This window comes from Macrobrachium rosenbergii, chromosome 11, assembly GCF_040412425.1.
Source record: "Macrobrachium rosenbergii isolate ZJJX-2024 chromosome 11, ASM4041242v1, whole genome shotgun sequence".
NCBI classification, from domain to species: domain Eukaryota; kingdom Metazoa; phylum Arthropoda; class Malacostraca; order Decapoda; family Palaemonidae; genus Macrobrachium; species Macrobrachium rosenbergii.
Window position 1 is genome coordinate 32,690,920 of NC_089751.1, and position 21,941 is coordinate 32,712,860.

Genomic DNA, 21,941 nt, shown 5'->3' on the forward strand with positions numbered 1-21,941 from the left:
TTCTCTCTTCCAAGTACCTAAGACTTTTAATTACGATTGGCTTCATGTTTACAATGGACGTAAAGTTTTCCAACATTTATATAGTTGTTGCAGTATATCTCCTCTGTTGTGTTTGCCTGTTTTCGCCCCGGTTTTTCGAAAATACTCACTCAGGCATCTTTATTTAAGCTCTTTGACTTTTACAGTAAACATTTATGTTACTGGCCTACTGTATTGTTATTCTGGATATTCTCTTTTCTCTGATAGCTATTTCTTTTATTTTTGGAAAATACTACACGGCGTTTTATTTTGCATGAAATGATTTTTCATATCCATTCGTGCAATTTGACCGTTAAGTTATGAGTTCATTTTCTCTTCATATTTTGACCCACCCCCCTCTCTCTCTCTCTCTCTCTCTCTCTCTCTCTCTCTCTCTCTCTCTCTCTCTCTCTCTCTCTCTCTCTCTCTCTCGTTGTAGAAAATTTTGTCATACAATAAAATATTCTTGCAATTTAGGCCTCAAAGTGTCTTTTTAGTTGATAATATCTCTTACTGCTAATTGTCAGTATCTCCTTGGCTTCATTTTTCTATGCCTTATTTTTCTAAGGATAAAATATTTTTCAGCCAGTACAGGTGATTTATCGGGCGAAGGCATTTTCGAGCTTACTATCTAAATCAGAATAAGAATAGCCATTCAACTTCTTAATTACATGTAACTAAGTATAAGTTTTCGTTTGCAAAATATAGTTATGACAAAACTCTTGCACAGTATTTTCCCATACGGAAAAGTGGATTACATTATTCATAAGATGAACAGATTAATTTACATATGACCGCACCGTTGCCATACTTCTTGTTTTTGAAAATACTAGATGAGTTTTAAGTTTTATGACATTCAGTATCGTAAAAGATAGATTCCTTCTTGCATATTACCATTTCCTATGCAAAATGTAAACAGACAAATTTACATCACAGACACAGGCTTTTCCGACCTGGAGCCAATAACTTTGACTGGACCCAGAGAATGTTGGTTCATTAGTGCTTTGTCCTTAAAGCTGGTTTCCATTATGTCAAATATAAAGTTGCTTCCGTTGTAAATCTTTAGAAACGATTATTTTTTTATATAAAAAATTAGTTTTTAATTTTTATGTTCGTAATGAACAACTTCTGAGATTCATTATTTATTGTAATTTTCATGTAAAATGTCTGCGTGATCTTTACTCTCTTCACAAAAATTTCGATTATTTCTGTCGTCTTAATATCCCCATTATAATTCCTCGGTCTTATTTTTATAATCTTTTCTCAATATCGTCAGTTCATAGCTAGCAAACATTCGTAACTTTTTATTTGAAGAAAAATCTTTTGAAACCAAAACGCTAGTTATTTTCTTCTACAACAATCGATTTGCTGGACTATGGGTACATTCTGCCTTAAGCAAATCTTTTGCAGTACTGTATCATAAAGGATAATGGAAAGGAAAGTTTTCAGTATTTAATAAGTAATAATGCAGCTGTAGATGCGCTGGCTGAATAAAAAAACATAATAATGCATTTTTCATTCTATCATATCCGGCAGACCCAAAACCCAGAATTCACATCGGATATTGTTAACTATTCATTAATGAATGCATGTGGGCCTCTCCAAAAGATTGTATCGGCTCAGTTCCCCGCACCATTGATGAACATTTATTAATTGCAGTGTAAAAAGCTTTACTAATAGCTTTATGTGATACTCATTTTTTTTATCCTGATCAAATAATCCATTAGATTTGGCGCGAACTAATATTTTTCGATCCACCGATTGCGTGCAATACTTAGTAATTTGTGCTGGTACATTTACATGATATGTGGACTGTTTATTATTATTATTATATTATTATTATTATTATTAGTTTTGACAGAGGAGCACCTTGACGTCGAGAATGGGAAATAAGAGTTACCGAAGAATTATCAGTTTTTTTAGAGGAATGTTCGCATCCACAAAAGCTTCTGAAATTCATGATATAAGAGTGGTCTCAAGTAAGATATAAAAAGGGGCGTGAAAAGCAGACAAGGGAAAGCTGATGGGAAGTCCAATCGTGGAGTTTATTGCCCATTAATGACCAATTCTATGACGTTTACGAAACGTCCAGCAGCTGTAACCAAACCGCTTCATTCTGCGCTTGTTATAGGGGCCGGACGTGTGGGAGGCTGGTTCTGGCTGGTTGGCTCGCACGTATATCTTCGCCCAAACCCTTCGGACGTTACTTAGCGTGCCAGAACTTGGGAGATTCACGATACAAAGATGAAAAATATAATTGAATACATGGGTACGTGCACCCTCCGGACGTTACGTAACGTACCAGAACTCGGTCTATAATGGAAATGGTAAAAATTTTGCTGCAACTGGGAGATTAATGTTAAGCAGATAAGAAATATAAATGATTATATGTTTAAGTGCTGCATTATTTTGAGAAAGACAACCGTTGAGAGACACATTTCCATCACTATGGCCTCATGAAAACTTCGACACTTAAAACCTGAAAATATAACTTTAAAACAGAGAAAAAGAAAAGCAGTGTGCCAAAAATTTTTGTGTGAAAATGGATCGAGTACTAATTAAAGTTATTGTTAACAATGCAAGACACCTGTAAGACCCAAGACCTCCAAGAGCAACAGAAATGAGCGGACCATCTTATGTAAGACAGATTGACACAAGGCTGAAAAGCCGACTATGTAACATGTTTAAGGTAGCTTTGAGAGTTTTCGGATGGTGGGAAGTCTTTGATTTGTTACTTATGTAACCTGCCTTTATTAGCCATCTCCTTCTTTCAAAGAAATTTATATATATATATATATATATATATATATATATATATATATATATATATATATATATATATATATATATATATATATATATATATATATATATATATATATGTATGTATGTATATACACACATCGGAGGGCAATATAGCAGGCAGGAGAAGGGCGCAGGAACACATACAGATCCAGTATATACATACATTTATTTGTCTACGGCTCTGTCCCTTGATGACGTCGGGCGTCGTATATGAGTACAAGTTCCCCGGATGTAGTTCCGGGAATTACGTTGGTTCGACTCGGCGTCTCCTCAGGGTCAGGGCCGATTCTCACATGGGCGTGAGTTATCGTACGGGTTGCAGATTGTCTAATCCAGAACTTTCAAATATAAGATCCCACGCTAGAGGTTGTAAGATACCAATAAAATACAACAACTTCAGAATAACTGGCCAAGCTAAGGAACCTGGAGAACTGCTTCTCTTGGAAAGTCTCAACACCAAAAGAATTGTACCAACGTTAAATTGCCAATCATCGGCTGTTCCCCTGTTCATAACATGATGCGATTGTTTGTTTACATTTGTCCTCCTCCTCCTCCTGTTTTTATGATGTTTTCTTTTAGTGTGTTTTCCTTTCATCCTGAGAGGTGCGCCTTCTGCTCTCCCTTTTGAGTTTATTTTTAAGTTCCTTTTTATTAAGTTCATTTTAAGTTTACATTTTAAGTTTTCTTTTATTGGTTCTTTAATGTGTAAATGTATTTAAGTGTGACTGTTTAAGTTCAACTGATTTTCTACAGTATTTTAAGTTTTTTTTATGTTTTGTGTATGTTTACTTTTAACTATGTATGCTGAATGTCCCTTTATAATTTATAACTGTAGATGATGTCCTGATGATGTGACCACGGGTCAAGAAACGCGTAGACAAATAAATGTATGTATATACTGGATCTGTATGTGTTCCTGCGCCCTTCTCTGCCTGCTATATGTATACATATATATATATATATATATATATATATATATATATATATATATATATATATATATATATATATATATATATATATATATATATTTACATATTTATATATAAATATATACTGTATATGTATGTATATATATATATATATATATATATATATATATATATATATATATATATATATATATATATATATATATATATATATATATTCCAGTTGGTACAGTACTTGTTTGCTTCTGTCTTATTTCCCAGCGGGAATTTCTTCACTTCATCCCGACGCTTCCTATTGTAAATGCTCCTCAATTTCCGGCCGCTGTTTGGGGAAACAGGCATCTGTCGGCAACAAGCGCCGAGAACATTCTCCTACTCTATACAATTCCCACAGATATGCAGTATTTCTCAGACCATCAGAAACGATTCTTTTCTTATTTAAAAAACATGTTCGTTTTGTTTTTAGGATCTCTCTCTCTCTCTCTCTCTCTCTCTCTCTCTCTCTCTCTCTCTCTCTCTCTCTCTCTGACACAATAATTGTTTCTTGGTATCTGCTTCAATGAAACTGAAAAGAGGTTATGCAGTCATCCGTGACTATTTGTCTGTCTGTCTACGATGTTTTCTCCAGACTAAATTGAAAATTTTTGTGAAGTCTCACAATAATGACGTGCGTTTTTTTTATGAAATGGTGTCCTATTGAAGGAACAGTGCAAGGGTATTAACCCGTTATGTACCCACCTTTGTCAAAGTCTATTGTAAACTCATGCTAAGAAAAGAGGATTGGAGGCAGTTTGATTGTTTAATTTCGGACCTATCTGTTTTATGACTGTTTACACCACAAAAATACTGGCAAACTCGAAAAACTAAGAACTAGTCAGTTGGGTCTCAAAATTAGACGCATTATGGCTTTGCAAGACCGGAATATTTTCGAATTTTGCGCTCTAATTTCGACAAAAGAGCAGGCTTCCGAATTTGCACTCCAAAATGGTTTGCGTCTATCTCGACAACAGCTTCAACAACAACAACAACAACAACAACAATACCAATGCATGCTTGGAACGCCTGATTGCTACGTTGAGGACCATTACTCAGCGCCACATTGCGCCTGGTTCTACGACCAACAAAAAAGTCACAAGTACATATATTGCTTGTTCCCAAGAAATACATAAGTGTATGTTTTTAATGCAAGTTTCAACATTATCAATGTAATAATAATAATAATAATAATAATAATAATAATAATAATAATAATAATAATAATAATAATAATAATAATAAGAAGAAGAAGAAGAAGAAGAAGAAGAAGAAGAAGAAGAAGAAGAAGAAGAAGAAGAAGAAGAAGAAGAATATCCATTATCAAAATACATACAACTACTACTTACATTTAATGACAAAAACGTCCGACTCAAACAACATGAAGATAATTCCAATGCAGAGAGATTTACGGAGGCACCGGAGGCGTTATTCGTCATTCCATTGTACTGGGAAGACAAACCACTCAGGCGCCCAGATAGTCTTCGGAGCGTGTTGCTCACAGAGCTCCTGACAGGCTCATCTGTTGCAAGATAAGAGCCTGCAATGAGGGAAGCAGATGCGATGCCGTTATCTGACTGGGAGAGAGAAGACAGGAGACAGATGCAGCTTAGTAAGGAAAATTATTATTAAAGAAGACAGCTATATTATTTTAAAAATATTCGTCTTGTTTGATAACTCACGATTTTTCGCTATAAAATTCCTTGTTGTGTTGAAGTTGTGTATGATTTTAGCAGAGGCACTGACATTCTTCAAGTGCGTTTACTTAGAACATTGTCATTGCAACTGATCGTATAGTCATTTGTTTCCGAGATTTTATTTAGGTAACAATATTTTTTTTTTTTTGAGAGAGAGAGAGAGAGATTTAGGTAACCGTACAATGTAATGGAAAATGTCTTCCATTACCACGATGCTACGCTCTCATTGTCTAGTTAGTCACCTTGTTAATTAAGACTTGCTCTCTTCACGCTCTGTCCCAGTCTTGCTGATCGTAATAATTCTCATTAGTGATATATACTGTATTACATTCAAATTAAAAGACCATTGTTATGCAATTTTATGTAAATTGTTGCCATTTCGCGGATTCCTTTTTAAGATTTGTAGGTATGAATTGTCTGACATTTTTTTTTTTATCTTTGAAGCATTTAATGCTCCAGAAGATGAGATGAACGTGACTGAAATGTAGTCTTTCATTCCAGATATACTCAAAAATGCCATCTTGTCATTTAACACGGAATTACCAAGAGCACTGAAATACGAACAGAAGAATCAGTTTTGCATGCATACTGCCCATGCACATACACACACATATATATAGTGTATATGTGTGTGTGTGTTTGTTTGTGTGTGTGGGTGGGTGTGTGTGTGGGTGAATTGCTAACGCCCTGACCTCTCATTTAAGACCTGGGTTCGATCCCGATGTGAGTCAGAAATTTAAACACACACACACACACACACACACACACACATATATATATATATATATATATATATATATATATATTTAAATTTCAAGTCAAATTCCTCATTCTAAACTGGCACCAACCCTTGAGAATTTATTAATAGTGTTCATTCCACAAGATAATTATGAAATTCATAGTAGGCCACTGTAATTTCCACAGGTGTTATCACATTAAACCACTGTAATACGATATCATATTTATTTTAAGGCTGGTCGTAAATATATATTAAAATATTATTATATGCTGGTGACTTGAGAGTTACTTAATTTAGCAATGGGATTATTTGCCATTTTCCAAATACCGATATTCACTGCTTTAGACTATGGTAAAATATTGCCTTGAATAAGTGTCTGATCTTAATTATTTACTTACGACTTATTGAGACAAATCTTCATGAGAAGCTGGTCTTTTGAAGTACATGTATCCAAACAGAATTATAGTAAGAATAAAAATATCAGTAGTATGTATATATATATATATATATATATATATATATATATATATATATATATATATATATATATATATATAAATATATATATATATATATATATATATATATATATATATATATATATATATATATATATACATACATATATATATAGATATCTATTATACATATATATATATAAACATGTATATATATGTATATATATAATAATTACACACATATATATGTGTATGTGTACGTGTGTACTACTGATATTTTTTTTCTTACTATAATTCTTCTTGAATACATGTACTTCAAAAGACTAGCTTCTCATGAAGATCTGTCTCCATAAGTCGTGAGTAAATAATTAAGATACACCATTCAAGGCGATATTTTATCATATTCCAAAGCAGAGAATATCGGTATTTGGAAAATGATAAATAATCCCATTTCTAAATGAAGTAACCCTCAAGTCACCAGCATATAATAATGTTTAAATATATAATTTACGTCCAGCCTTAAAATGGATATGATATCGTATTACAGTGGTTTAATTAATAAGATGTTGCGCTTGTTAGTAAGGGAAGATTAATTAGGGATGCCTTGATAACATCTGTGGAAATTACAGTGGCTTACTATGAATTTCAGTAATATCTTGTGGAATCAACCTATTAATAATAATAATAATAATAATAATAATAATAATAATAATAATAATAATAATAATAATAATAATAATAATATACGAATTGATTTTATACTGAGTTTTCTCAATTCTTCTTATAATTCGCTTTTCCTGCACATCAATATTAGTCAATGATTGGCCAATGTTCATATTTCGATGGTAATACAGCATATTTCTTATAGCAGAAATTCTTTAACTTTTTACAGTAGGTTACTGAAACCTGGGATGTAAATCCGTAGACTTTCCTGGCGGTATTTTTTCGGTGGTATTTCTTCATTTCGGCAGAAAGGTTCTGAACATCGTATAATCAAGGCCACCGAATATAGATGTATCTTTCGGTGGTCTCAGTATAACGCTGTATGAGCCACGGCCCATGAAACTTTAACAACGGCCCGGTGGTGGCCTATCCTATAGCGTTGACAAAAGCACGATTATGGCTAACTTTAACCTTAAATATAATAAAAACCACTGGGGCTAGAGAGTTGCAATTTGGTATGTTTGATGAGTGGAGGGTGGATGATCAACATACCAATTTGCAGCCCTCTGGCCTCAGTAGTTTTTAAGATCTGAGGGCGAACAGACAAAGCCGGCACAATAGTTTTCTTTTCAGAAAACTAAAAAGTAACAAACGGACGAGTCCATCGCTCATATCACCCCCATCCGAATTTTGGGTAATGTGTCAAATGAGTTTCAGAGACTTCTTGCGGCAATTCTTTCATTCTACGACACTTCTCATCGATCACCTCCTCACTCAAGTTTCTTCAAGATTTCTCTGTCCCCTTTCTCTTTGTAATATCTGTCTGAGGATGACCCGGATTGAATATCCATTTTTTTTCTGGATATATATCATTCATCTCAATGTGGACAGTTTAATGAAGCTGTCAGTGAAGTCCAATGCTCTTGCTTTTTAGTAAGAGGAACATCTTAATGGCCGTAATCGTTGTATAGTCACTGAACCTCCTATAGTATGAATTATAGCTTAATAAAAATCATTCTTTCTTTTCACCATATATCTTAAATGTTATGGGTATACTAAAGATATAATACAATCAACATACTGCTTTCACCACATCCAAAATATTCTTAAAATTCATGCAGGAATTTCTGTTGTTGATATGCCACTACTATTGCTGACTATTAAAAATATTAAATTATTTGAGCTTCCGTCAGCAGTTCACTATTAACACTGTTGTACTGTATTAACCTGCAAATATGTAGGTCTTTTTGTATTATTAAAGTTCAGCTTCACGATTTTCGTCCCATATATTATCCTGTCAAATTGGGTCTCTTAAAGAGGGGCGGTGCCGTCAATGGTAATTAGTTTGAAAAATCGAAGCTGATTAAATTTCGCCATCTATTCCACGAATCCGTAAGCTCCTTGCTCGTTTTATCCTACCACCGTTTAATTAATAATTAGAATAAAGACTTTCGGGGACAATAAGTCCACCCTAAGAATAGCTTAGATGAAAATCCATTATAATGTTAACAATATAGGAAGATGCAATAACCTCTCATTATGCATTCAAGCGTGGTACAGAACACGTAATTAGAAGCTATTCTCGGAACCACAAAGCATTCAACCATTGTAATTCTAATTTCATTACTTTAGTATCTAATATGAATTAGGATCAAAATCTTGATGTTACATCCGCTATCTTATACTCCAATTAGGTATGTTTTAATACTTTATCTATTACCTGACTTACTATTCAAATCTCCTTCGTAATACCATCCCACGTAAGACTTTACGTTCTTTATAGAATCCTTAATTTCATACATTATTAGCCTATTCTGGCACAAACTTATGGCTAGACATTTAATATAGTGGCTGTGTTTATATCTTAATTTTTCTCGTGTTTACTCATTAGTCATTTATCTATATGCATTATTAATGCATCTTAATCAATAAGACCGGAGTAGATTTAGTGCCTCGAGTTTAAGACAAATTGCCAAAATTCAAAGACTCTGCCTTAATTTCATCTTTCTTCTTCAAAAAGAACTCTTTCGTTGCTCAGTTTTGTGACTAATGATACTTAAGCAGTTATACAACTTTACTGCTAAAATCATTCCATCTGACTCATCAAAGCCTGCTTTTTCTGGTGGTAATCATCAGAGTTTCAAGAGAACTTTAAGTTTTTTTTATTCTTCTTCTTCTCCTTCTTCTTCTGGTTTTCCTGCGTTATTATTAGCGCTGTTCTTTCTAATATATATAACGAGAGAGAGAGAGAGAGAGAGAGAGAGAGAGAGAGAGAGAGAGAGAGAGAGAGAGAAGGAATGAATATTTTAAGCACTGTCAGAGTGAAAATTGGATTTTTTATTAACATAAAAATCTGCTTGCTCTCTCTCTCTCTCTCTCTCTCTCTCTCTCTCTCTCTCTCTCTCTCTCTCTCTCTCTCTCAGACTCACCCATTGCGATATGACAACAATTCAAAGTCAAACTGAAGAAGAACTACGTATAATGGGAAGAAATCATGCAATATATAAACACTGATGAATCTTTAAAAAAATTCATATATTCAAAGAGACTTGGGCTGAAATCAAATATAATGGACACAGCCCGTGTAGAAGGAAGGAATTAAAAATAAACTTACCTGTATTATTATTATTATTATTATTATTATTATTATTGTTGTTGTTGTTGTTGTTGTTGTTGTTGTTGTTGTTAATATTATGATTATTATTATCATTAGTATTATTATTATTATGCAAAAATAAGTTAAATTGATGGTATCCCCAACCCTCCCCTCCCCCTTACCCAACGTCTTCCGAAATAAAACAGCACAAACAACAATAGAACATAAAACTTTAGTAGTGACGCAATTACCATAAAAAAACACTTGCAGGATATTGGCAAAAGCGGCTCGAAGAGAATTTACAGTTCTTTTATTTCAGATGTCAGTACTCTCATCTCTCTCTCTCTCTCTCTCTCTCTCTCTCTCTCTCTCTCTCTCTCTCTCTCTCTCTCTCTCTCTCTCTCTCCAATGATGTAGTGGCGGTAGATGTCATCTGTCACCCCTCATTTCTTTATTATTGTAATGATCTCCCACGTTATGTATAAACAACGGCGACATACAATTATATCCAGGCCATTAACTTAATATCCTTGAGTTTTTTATATTTTTTACAGTATAATTTTGTTTATTATTATTATTATTATTATTATTATTATTATTATTATTATTATTATTATTATTATTCAAAATATCTTAAATTTATGGTATAAAGGCGTATGTCTTCCATGTGGAAGTTCACATGTAACTACAGGAAATTACTTACGGATGTAATGCGATATTTGTATGATGCCATAACTCATCTCCGTTTCGCATTTATTAACTTAAGCGGCCATCTGTTACAGTCCATTAGGATTTTTATGCAAAGTTCATCTGATGACTCGGATTATAGGATTAAAACTCAAATTACCACTACCACAATGGCATTAATAATACTACCTCAACTCCACTCTGATAAGAAGTGCCAACAACTGGGCATACCAGTGCATATTATTCTAAAACAGAGAATCCGATAACTAATCATTTTCTTTTTCGTGTGCCAACGGAAACCACATGGATTGCATCAGTCATTTCATTTACCAATTTACCGTCTAGATGTTGCATGAAATGACTTTGATTCGGCATAAAAGTAAGGAGTTAAAATGTCCCAATACTTTGTTATATGATGAATGAAGAAAGGCAAAATGGACTTTGCAGTGATAAAACAGAAAGTAATGCATTGCACAAACTCACTTACTCTACCATAAAATAATTATTTTTAGGATAATGCCCAATTACTTAAAGAAATTCACTGTTAATGTAGCATTTAAGAGTAACAGTTCAAATGACACTTAATAAGAGAACTCTTCAGACCATATTATTGTGTGTAAATCAAAGTCCATTTACATCATGTGAAAAGCCCTGTATCGGTGAAATTAGAAATTATTCAAAAAAGAAAAATTAAGAAGATGAAAATGTTTTAGAAATAGACGAAGTAATGGTGCCATTTAAAGTAATGCCGGAAAAATATAATAATAAGAGAGTTAATAGGAAGGGGGCATAAAATATATACGCATTCTAATATGTTGGAACATAATACAACTGGGTCTAGTGTTATAAAAGAAAGTTTGATATGAATATAAATATCAGCCTAAGAATTTATAAACTTACACATTTACCGCAAAAGAAATATGTAGGATGTAGATATATTACGGACTGTTGGTAGCCTGTTCCTAATGACTTCAAAACGATTTATCATTGACTTATCTTTTAGGAAATACTGTACGGGAGGTCGGCTGCCTGGCGTTAACTAGAAATCCATTCCTTTACACTAGGAAAAGACTGCAGAGCTTTTCTTGAAAAAATCCTTAATCCCTGTTGACTTTAGTGGTGGATTGCACTCTTAGTGTTTCGATAACCGTGTATGTGTGTGTGTGTAAGTGTGTGTGTGTATGTATATATATATATATATATATATATATATATATATATATATATATATATATATATATATATATATATATATATATATATACTGTATATATACACCATGTATATGTGTATATATGTGTGTGTACGCGCTTTACTAAGACGTTCTTACCCAAATACGTCCCTAAAATATTAACTTGTGTATGTTCATGGAGAAGTAAATACCGTAATATATAAAGGTAAGATGGTCATCACCGAACCGTTAAGATTTATATGACATTCACTCAGGCACGTGTAAGTAAAGGCAGCAGACGTACGATAAACATAAGAAAGATATGGCTCTCGATTTCCTCTCCATCTCGTTTTATTTCTGACCTTGAAGCTCAAGTTAATAAAGTTTCCACCTAGCATCGACTGTGAAGTTATCATTTCCCATGAGAAATGAAATGCGGGGACTTATAAGTTCGATTTGATTTCTGGGAATCTGGAACGATCTCTTGTTTCAGAGTTATGCCTTTGGGAATTCTCCTCCAATGGGAACGTTTTGAATTGTAGCCAGGCGAAAATAAACGAATTTTCCGAATTTCTGATGTCTTATATTATCCCATAACTGTACGGTGGGATGGGGGTGAATATACATGGACTTGCATAATCTGTATATATATATATATATATATATATATATATATATATATATATATATATATATATATATATATATATATATATGTATATATATATATATATATATATATATATATATATATATATATATATATATATATATATATATATATATATATATATGCTAAAAATTCACAGTAGATGCACGTGACTCCAGTATCTAAGCAAATCCTACACTTTTCCTGTGGATTCGCTTCAATATACTGTACTGTATATATATATATATATATATATATATATATATATATATATATATATATATATATATATATATATATACACACACTGTATATATATATATACAGAATATATATACAACATATATATATCATATATACATTTATATATAAATATGTCTGTGTGAGTATAAGCGGGCTTATGTTTGTAAATGCAACTGCAAAGTATGGAGAATTTTCACATAAAACAAATTTATATGTCTTGGGGTAAATATAATAATGACAAAATGAAAGAACTGAAAAGACAGAAAAAGTAAAAAAAAAAAACAGTAGGATGATGAATACCAGAAGTTTATATACACTCGTATATGTATGTATATATATATATATATATATATATATATATATATATATATATATATATATATATATATATATATATATATACATACATACACACACACACACTAGCCGACCAACCCGGCGCTGCCCGGGAAAACTCTGAATGACAGTCGATCATTTACCTTAGAAATGAAGTAACACGAGGTGTGGTTTTGATTAACATGTTTATTTAAAGCAATGAGTTCTAGACAGAATTATTAATCACAGGAAAGAAAAGCATTTTCAATATAGTACACTTACTTTTCATAAGATATATAGGGAAATTTTCCTAAGCGTCGCCAGACACTGTGCTAAGTAAAGTACAGGATGCGAAGTAATATTATACGTGCTTTTTGTAAATACTCATAAAAAGTTGAATGTTAAATTTTGAAAAATAAATATTATTTTTCCAAATTAACTCACACAGTCTACCGATAAATAGTGAGCAGTATAGTATACTCACATCAGTTGCAAAATAACTTGGATGCAGTGTCTAATATCCTGTGTTGCTAGGAAAATATATATTTAATGAAATTACAACTATATTTTCGCAATATATGTACTTAAAAATAATAAAATAGAGACGAAAGAAGATATTCTACATCTTAAATTACATAAAAAATCAATAACGAAATCACATCTGCCTAAAATCGATTTTTTCTCCGCGCCTTAAACACATAAGGACGGCATTTAAACTCCCGCCATAAAGAGCCCGTTACAGTGAACCCCAGGCGAGATTTAAATGTCCTGATGGATTTCAGAAGATTCAGGTGTCCGCTGACTCACGCAAATGAATGGGGACGGGGGCTGACTTAAACCATTCGTTCACCGGGAAGATTTAAAGGGGAAAGGGGGTAGGAGGTGGAGGGGAGGAGAGGGGAGGGGAGTGGGAGGGAAGGGAAAGGGGAGTAGGAGGTGGGGAGGGGGAGGGAGAGTGAAAAGGGGGAGGGGAGGGGGGCAGGGGCAGGGGGAGGAATAGGAGGGGGAGGGGAGAGGGAAGGGGAAAGGGGATGGAAGCCCAAGAAGCCTCCGGGAATTCCATTGTGTATTCAAACAAACAAGACAGACTTTTAGTATTATACAGATAGATAATATATGTGTGTATGTATGTGCATATATATATATATATATATATATATATATATATATATATATATATATATATATATATATATAGAGAGAGAGAGAGAGAGAGAGAGAGAGAGAGAGAGATACTCTTTACTTCATATCTTCATTGCATATTTGAATAGCCTTTAAAAACATAACAAGCTTACATTATGCAGCCACATCCTGTCTAGTGAAAATTAAAACATTACGTGAATTTTTAAACAGTAGGAGGTTAATATTAAAAGCATTTAGTAATATGAATTCCTTACAAGCACTGAATATTGGTTGAGCGAAAGATGCACTGCGTCCTTTACACAAAAGGAATTCAGTGTATGAATTGGCAATCTGTAATACTCTGAATGGATTACGAAGTTCACCGTAAAACAAAAAACATGACAATAAACTTTGTTTCGCAGTGAAATCATTTATAAGTAATTAAAATAATCATAAAGTATCATCCCTTAAGAGAGAAAATGCCATTTATGGTAAAGGAACTTTTTGCTGAAACGATAACTATAAAAATGCAATAGTAATACGTTCATATCGAAAAATAATCTGGTAGCGATCTTTTTTAAACTCGTGATTTTGTCTTTAGATATCTCCACAGCAACTGCGCTTTCACGCATACCTGTGGATTACCTATAGTAGTATTTGAAAATGCTCATTACACTCTTTAAGCGTTACTGCTGCAATGTGGGGTCTGCGGTGGGAGGTTGAAACCAACATTCTTTGGAAGCTTGAATTTCAAGTCAATGGCCCCTGCGTGCTTGTTCCATGTGAATAGGTTTCATCTACTGAAATATATAATAATAATAATAATAATAATAATAATAATAATAATAATAATAATAATAATAATAATAATAATAATAATAATAATAATAATAAGCCCAGTCTTCAGGCAAAGTTACAGTTGAATGGAATGGTAATATTCTTGATGTGATGAAGGCGCAGAATGCCTATAATAGGTGAATGCCATAATATATTTAGGTAGGTTCATAGTACTTTAGAGGCATTGTGCGAACTGACTGGCTTTCTAATATTTCTGTGAGCCCAACACATCCTAGGAAGTAAATTTAGCTCTGAATACCCTTAATACCAGTACACACTTCATGTTCCCCCTTTTCATTTAAGCGTTAGTTCCCGAGATGAATTGAGTATTATAAGTGATGTCATAAGATAACCAGTTTAAGAAAAACTGTTATCTAAGTGACTAAAAGTCTTTCAAATGTAACTTTTTTAAATGAAAAAGTTTTTATTTTATTTTATTAACTATACCATCTGGAGCCACCTTGAATTTTACTAAGAATTGGCGAAAACAACTGAAAAACATCTATTGAGTGTTTTTCTTACATACATATAGAAAGGATAATTCTAATTTTCCTCAAAAACTAGGAAATTTTGTATATGCAGACATTACAGGAAAAGGATTGTCTTATTTTATTCATCCCTTATAGCAATATTTTCCATAATATTTGCTGATTTTTAATCCCCGGAGAAACATGTTTCGCAGAATGAAGTATATAAAACTAACAACTGGGCAGAGAAGTATGCGAATGCAGGCAGAGGGCTGGTAGGAGTAATCTCATCAGGTAATTGGAGATTTCGCTGAAGTTAATTGACAGCAAAGTGTTGAAGACGTAAGTTGAAACAGGAGTTTAGTTTGCATTCCCGGTGCTAAGGTAAGCAGTATCACAGATGAAGTCCATGATGGTATTACAGATTTTATACTAGAATTCCGGCTTTTACCTTTGTCACTTAATATTTTCAATTTCAATCGGATAAAATTGAGTGTTTATTTCGTCTGAAAATAGAATGGGCAGGATTTAAGCATTTTTCGTGAAAACAAGAGGGCAACCCGTAAATGTTTCATGCTTTCTTGTCTTAAAAAAAGACTAACGCAAAAAAAATCTCATACATATTAATAGCATATTGTTGAAGAGATATGTTTAAAAAATGTACAATTAATTCTGGGAGAGCAGAGCATTATATGCCTAAGTGAAATTCATTGCAAGTCTTTTTCTCAGCACGCGATTATCTTGAACCCTAAATGAAAAGCTAGATGTCTAATCTTGTTTGTTTTTTGTGAACCAAACTAAAATACTTCCGAAATTATAAAAGTTGTCTACTGGTTTATGCTCTTCTTCTCTCTGGGATATACAAAAAAAATATTACCCATCAACGCTTTTGGAAACCAGCTCGTTCAAGTTTTGCTGAAGAGTATTTGGCAATCGAGATTGAATAGGAAAGTCTGATATGCAACTGCAACTCTGATATGCAACTAATCTGAAATTTTGTCAAAACTTTGCGAAGGAAGTTTGCTTTCGATTACCACCCTAGATAGCCCTGAAAGCTCGTAGGAAAATGAATAAATATTTTATTTCCTTCTTGAAAAGAACCATTTTAACGAAGATTGTAAAGTAAATAGTCCTCTGATCTCTCTTTAATACGAAGTGGCCATCAAAAGTGATTATGGACAAGAAAGCTGGTGGCGAATTTAAACCGAATGATTAACTACTGATATCACACATTTATGGTACTCACACACACATATATACACACATATATATACATATATATATATATATATATATATATATATATATATATATATATATATATATATATATATATATATATATATATATATATATATATATATATATGCATGCATGTACAGTATGTTCACGCTTCTGACTATATATTCACCTTCTCAGTATTTAAGTCAATTTCAAGGAAAAATTAGGGCAAAGTTAATTTAATTTCTCTCATTAATTTTTTCACTTTATCATCTGGCAGTCAGCAACTGAAGAAACAATCTCTGCACAGTCCATGTATATATACCTTCATGATATTGCATACTTGAAATATAACAAAATGAAAATTGTTTGTTCAGAATGATATGATTTTGTATTATTATTATTATTATTATTATTATTATTATTATTATTATTATTATTATTATTATTATTATTATTATTATAATAATAATAATAATAATAATAATAATAATAATAATAATAATAATAATAAAATATCTAATCTTTTTCCAATCCTGTTGGAAGCAGAAAAAATCCTCTAAATACCGAATAAGGATTAAAGTCAAAAGAAACTTTTTAGGAAAAAAAGATGAATCAAAAATCTTTTTTTCAGGGAAGGATGAAAAAAATATATGGAATTCTGCAACTGAAAGTTTGAAACTGCAAACCACAATTTCCTGATATATAGGCAAAATACTTTACCCACAGAATTTTCCTCGAATAAAGAATGACAGAAATATAACCATGATAGACATCCATTTACTTTCTTCTTATTTCTCTATATATTTATCAAAAAAGCGAACCAAAGTTAACGTTTTTTTTTTTTCATAACAAAACACTCCCAAACTAAGTTAAAAGGAGATGAATGAGGAATACATAAACGGATGAGAATGTCTGATCAGTGATAAATCACGTTCATTAACTGAGCAAGAAGGCTAGAAAAGACAAATGGCGTCACTTGAGTGTTGTATCGTCTATTAAAGCTTACTAAATGCTGCTGTCAGTTTCCCTAACTTTTTGGGTTTCTCCATCACCCGCGGACAAATTTTTACTGCGAAGTCGATACCACTCAAGATTAATTAACCTTCATCATTTTCATTGTAGAGCTTACTTAAGGAAATTAAATAAAGATATAAACTATTGAATCCATTAGCTAGGTATGTTACAGGGGGACAAAAGCTTGCAAAATTAATTTAGTTATCCTGTGTAGCTTCATAACTTGAAAAAACCATGTTTCCGAAATAAATGTAAATGCGCGTTTAAGATCCCACGAACCATCACCAACGCAACTCCAGCTGTACCAACTCAACTTGTAAAGCCTAACTAAAGCGGAAGAGAAAAATAAAAAACAAAACACTCTCTCAAACGAAACAAAGGACAGTAGCATAAAAAACATGTACTCGCTTTGGCAAGAAACCAACAGCAGCAGCTGAGGCAGCTGTGTCTCTGTCTCACTCCCTATCTCGCCTTTTTTTTTTTCTTCTCTGCGGAATTTAGAGTAGGACACCTACCTAAGAATTCTCTCTGATCGTTTCCAAGAGAGTTACATCTACCAAGACCTCTTTTTAGTTGCCAGTCCCCATTGATGCTCGGTTATTTATTTCTCTTGCTACCTCCATAGCATTCTCGATATTTTTTCTTGTCTTAGCTACTTTGTACAACTACCTGATTTAGTTCTCTATTTGTTTCACTGCGTCATCATTCAGAGCGAATGCATTGTTAATGTTTCTCAAAAATGTTTAATAATCAGCGTAAGAAACCGTCCGGCCTCTGTGTACATTTTGGATGTTAGATGAAGTTACTGATTTCACTTAAACTATCTTTTTACTTGGTAGATGTCCTCACCAGGAACTTTATTCCATTAAATACTTTAACCTACCTCGTTCTACGAGTGGGCAATTGTCTGTGTTGGCATATGGCCAGGTCAACACAAACTAACAAAACACTCAGCAAACTCTCTCCTATCGTTTCGTACTACCTCAACTAGGATAGCTGGAGCAAGGCGAATGTAAAGTATGACATCTTTGCTCTGATAGTGATGTCTGATTTACTTCCACGAATGTACAGTATGTAGTTTTTCGTAGCTTTCTGACGCATTTGAAAAATATCAGAGCAATTTCCAGTTTAACCTTTGACCTATACATGTAACCTGGTCATTAAATTCGTTCTGCTCATCGGCTTCATCAGTAGAGCCTCAACCTCGTATAGTTCAGAAATTAATACCAAAGTTGAATTCCTTGGTAAAAACTTTGACCTCTCACTTAAAAGATGACCTTGACCTTACCCTTGACCTCACTGTTCACATGGGTTTCATTAGTGGAAAATCCAAGCCGAATATGATGCCTGCATTTTATTTACTTCAAAATTCACGGCAAGTGTAGTACTCTTGTTCGTATTTTGACCTGTAAATATGACCTTGACCAAGGCCCTATGACTAAAAACAACTTTGAATCTCCATCAAGGATAGGATATAAAGTCTTTATATTCAACTATATGAAGTTCATAAGGGAAATACAGGTCATCTACTAGATGTCCACGGACCATCAACAGTGACCATACTACAAATTCAAAATAAAATGCTTATGACTGTAATAAAGTTGATCTTTCTTAAGTTTCCTTAAAATATTAATAAAAATGCTATTTCAAAATATCTCATTTAGTTATGACATGCTGCTTTTACCTATCTTTTATTTTTCTGTTTATTTTTCAATTTATTTGATTATTTATTTATTCACTTATTTAATTCTTTATCTACTTATTTGTTAACATGATGTTCCAGCTCTTATCACTACGTTTACTATTTCATAACTACTTCCCAATGATGCCGTGAAAAATTGCATCTTCCTGAGATATTCTTAGTCATTTGGGTCATTTCGATATCTTTTCAGAATTAGAGTTCTTTTTTTTATCTTAGACGCCTCTTTTATTATGTTCACTTTTAAATACAGGTCTCTTGTTATGTCTCCACACACACTTTAAAATAATTTTTGAAAATTATTTTCTATTTAAGGGAAGCTTTCTAGTTATATATCACCGAAGGAGCAATCAAATAGACATTATGTAAATTCCGAGACGAATGTAAGGTACTTCAATTTGACTGGGAAAAAAAAACAAAGACTGAGGCTTAAAGATTGCATTTTTTTTTTAGAGAGTTTGATGATATCAGCTTAATATCAAAGCATTTCGAGCGTCAAATCTTACTCCATCTTCATTGTGTTGTCATGAAAAGAGAATGATTGACAGAAGAATTGCAAATAAGATTAATTAACAGAATGTGGAGGCTGAAGAAAATGGAAGGCTAACTGGATGGATGTGTCATGTCGGTAAAAAGTAAAGTAAGGACATTATGAGCAAAACGTCTCTACTTTCAGCGTAATTCTGTTCTACGGTCAGCTTTCAAAAGTAACAGTATTGTCGAAAACATTTTAAATAAAGCAAAAATCAGTTCATTGCTCTACTATAAACCACGCCAGAAAATATTTTCGATATATCCCATTCCTTCATACACAGGTAATTCTATTTTACGGTTAGCTTTCAAAAGTAACGATACTGTTACTTATGAAAACCGACCGTAAAATAGGACTACCTGTGTATGAAGGAATAGGGTATATCGAAAATATTTTCTGACGTGGTTATAACACAGCAATGAACTGATTTTTGCTTTATTTAAAATGTTTTCGGCAATCCTCTCTCTTCTTCCTTAAATGGCCGTAACAAGTTCATTTATTGATTTTCACGCAATTACATTTGTTTTTAGATTATCAACGATATCATATGCTAATATTTAATTTTCATCTCTATGTAAAATTATTACCATTCACACAACCAACAACTCTGATCCTGACTACAGGATTGGGCTTATGTAGGTATCCTTACTGAAAAAAGCTAATTCCACTTTTACTTTGACAATTTATTATGCCAAAATATCTAAAGGCAAAAACGGACTGTTTTGATTGAGTACGAATTTAGTTTAAACTCTGCATGTTGTATCAAAGTCTTTATCTTGCCAGGTAATTTGAAAATGTGTGAAATGTAGATAAATAACAATATTTTCAGAAATACTCTAATGATTTTCATTTATAAGTAGTGGATAAAATTACTGAAAGCTTGTTCGATGCTTATAAAAGAATTAAAAGGAAACAAGACAAAACTTTAAGAATAGGAGTAAAGTTTGTTTACGTTAAGAAAGAAATCGATAAAAAACAAAATACCATATTAAGAATTTGTCGAATTATCAGATAGAACTTTAGAGTTACATTGTTTTTTATTTACACGTAATGCTGCAGATAAACTCACCTGGAAAGTAATGCATCCTAGATATTGCTGCTGAACGGACACTGTAACTGCGATGAGCTAGGGATGTCAGGGAATATTGTCCAGGGACCATAGAGGAGTTCCTGCAAAATAGATTATAGAGACATAAAAAAGGGCATTCTTTCGGAAATTTCCTCTTTTTAATGCATTTCTAACTCACTTTGCAAGTTTCGCTTGATAGTAACAGACGTGAAATGAGGTAAGTTTTCCCTTTCTTCTCTCAGGAAGGAAATCTGGCTTTTCACACTACCTGTAACTGACTTTGCGCCATTATACAACGGGGCAAAGTCAGTGCAAAACAGTAATGAACTGGAATAAAAGTTACATATATAGTAAAATTACTAAATACAAAAATCAACGATAAAATCTTTTCCTGTCTTCAGAGTAATGTGCACGTACTTACATTTATATATGTATGCAATGATTTTGTATAAGTAATCAAGTTTTTTTTATTATCAATTTAATTTCCACTGTTAGATTCATGCAAAATTTTCTCTGACACTAATACTTAGCGCAGAGACAATGTCAGTAAGCAGATAAAACCTGACATGGAACAATGATGAAAGAAGAGTAAACTTCTAAATTCTGTCTTTAGCGATTAGCAACACTTTTGGCAGTAACAGCATAAAATATATCCTAAATATTATACCAAGTACATCCTAGGTAGAAGATAATTTACGCATACAGCTACTGAACCTCTGTAACATTCTGTAAAATGAAAATTACGATGAATATACAACAGCATACAGTTTCATAAGAATTTCAAAGACACAGATTCACGCATGGTATGTCGAACACAGTGGTTTCACATCAGTAACTGAGTGACCAGAAAAATAAAGGCGAAAGAAAATAGTAAAGTATAGTAAAGTAACATAAATTATTTCCAGTTTTTTATTAGAAACTGAAACAAGGTCCCCACACATATTGATACTGCTTCACTGTATATATTCGAC

The 21,941-nt window shown here is 32.7% G+C and overlaps 1 long non-coding RNA gene across 3 annotated transcripts in view; it reads right to left on the reverse strand.

The window, feature by feature from the left end:
• Positions 1-21,941, reverse strand: part of LOC136843295 (uncharacterized) — a 571,224-nt gene that overhangs the window by 379,448 nt on the left and 169,835 nt on the right. For all 3 annotated transcript variants that reach the window (XR_010854513.1, XR_010854512.1, XR_010854511.1), the window contains 2 exons: positions 20,971-21,071; positions 5,138-5,365 (listed from right to left, as the gene is read on the reverse strand). This is a non-coding gene — a long non-coding RNA (uncharacterized lncRNA). The remainder of the gene's footprint in view (positions 1-5,137; positions 5,366-20,970; positions 21,072-21,941) is intronic.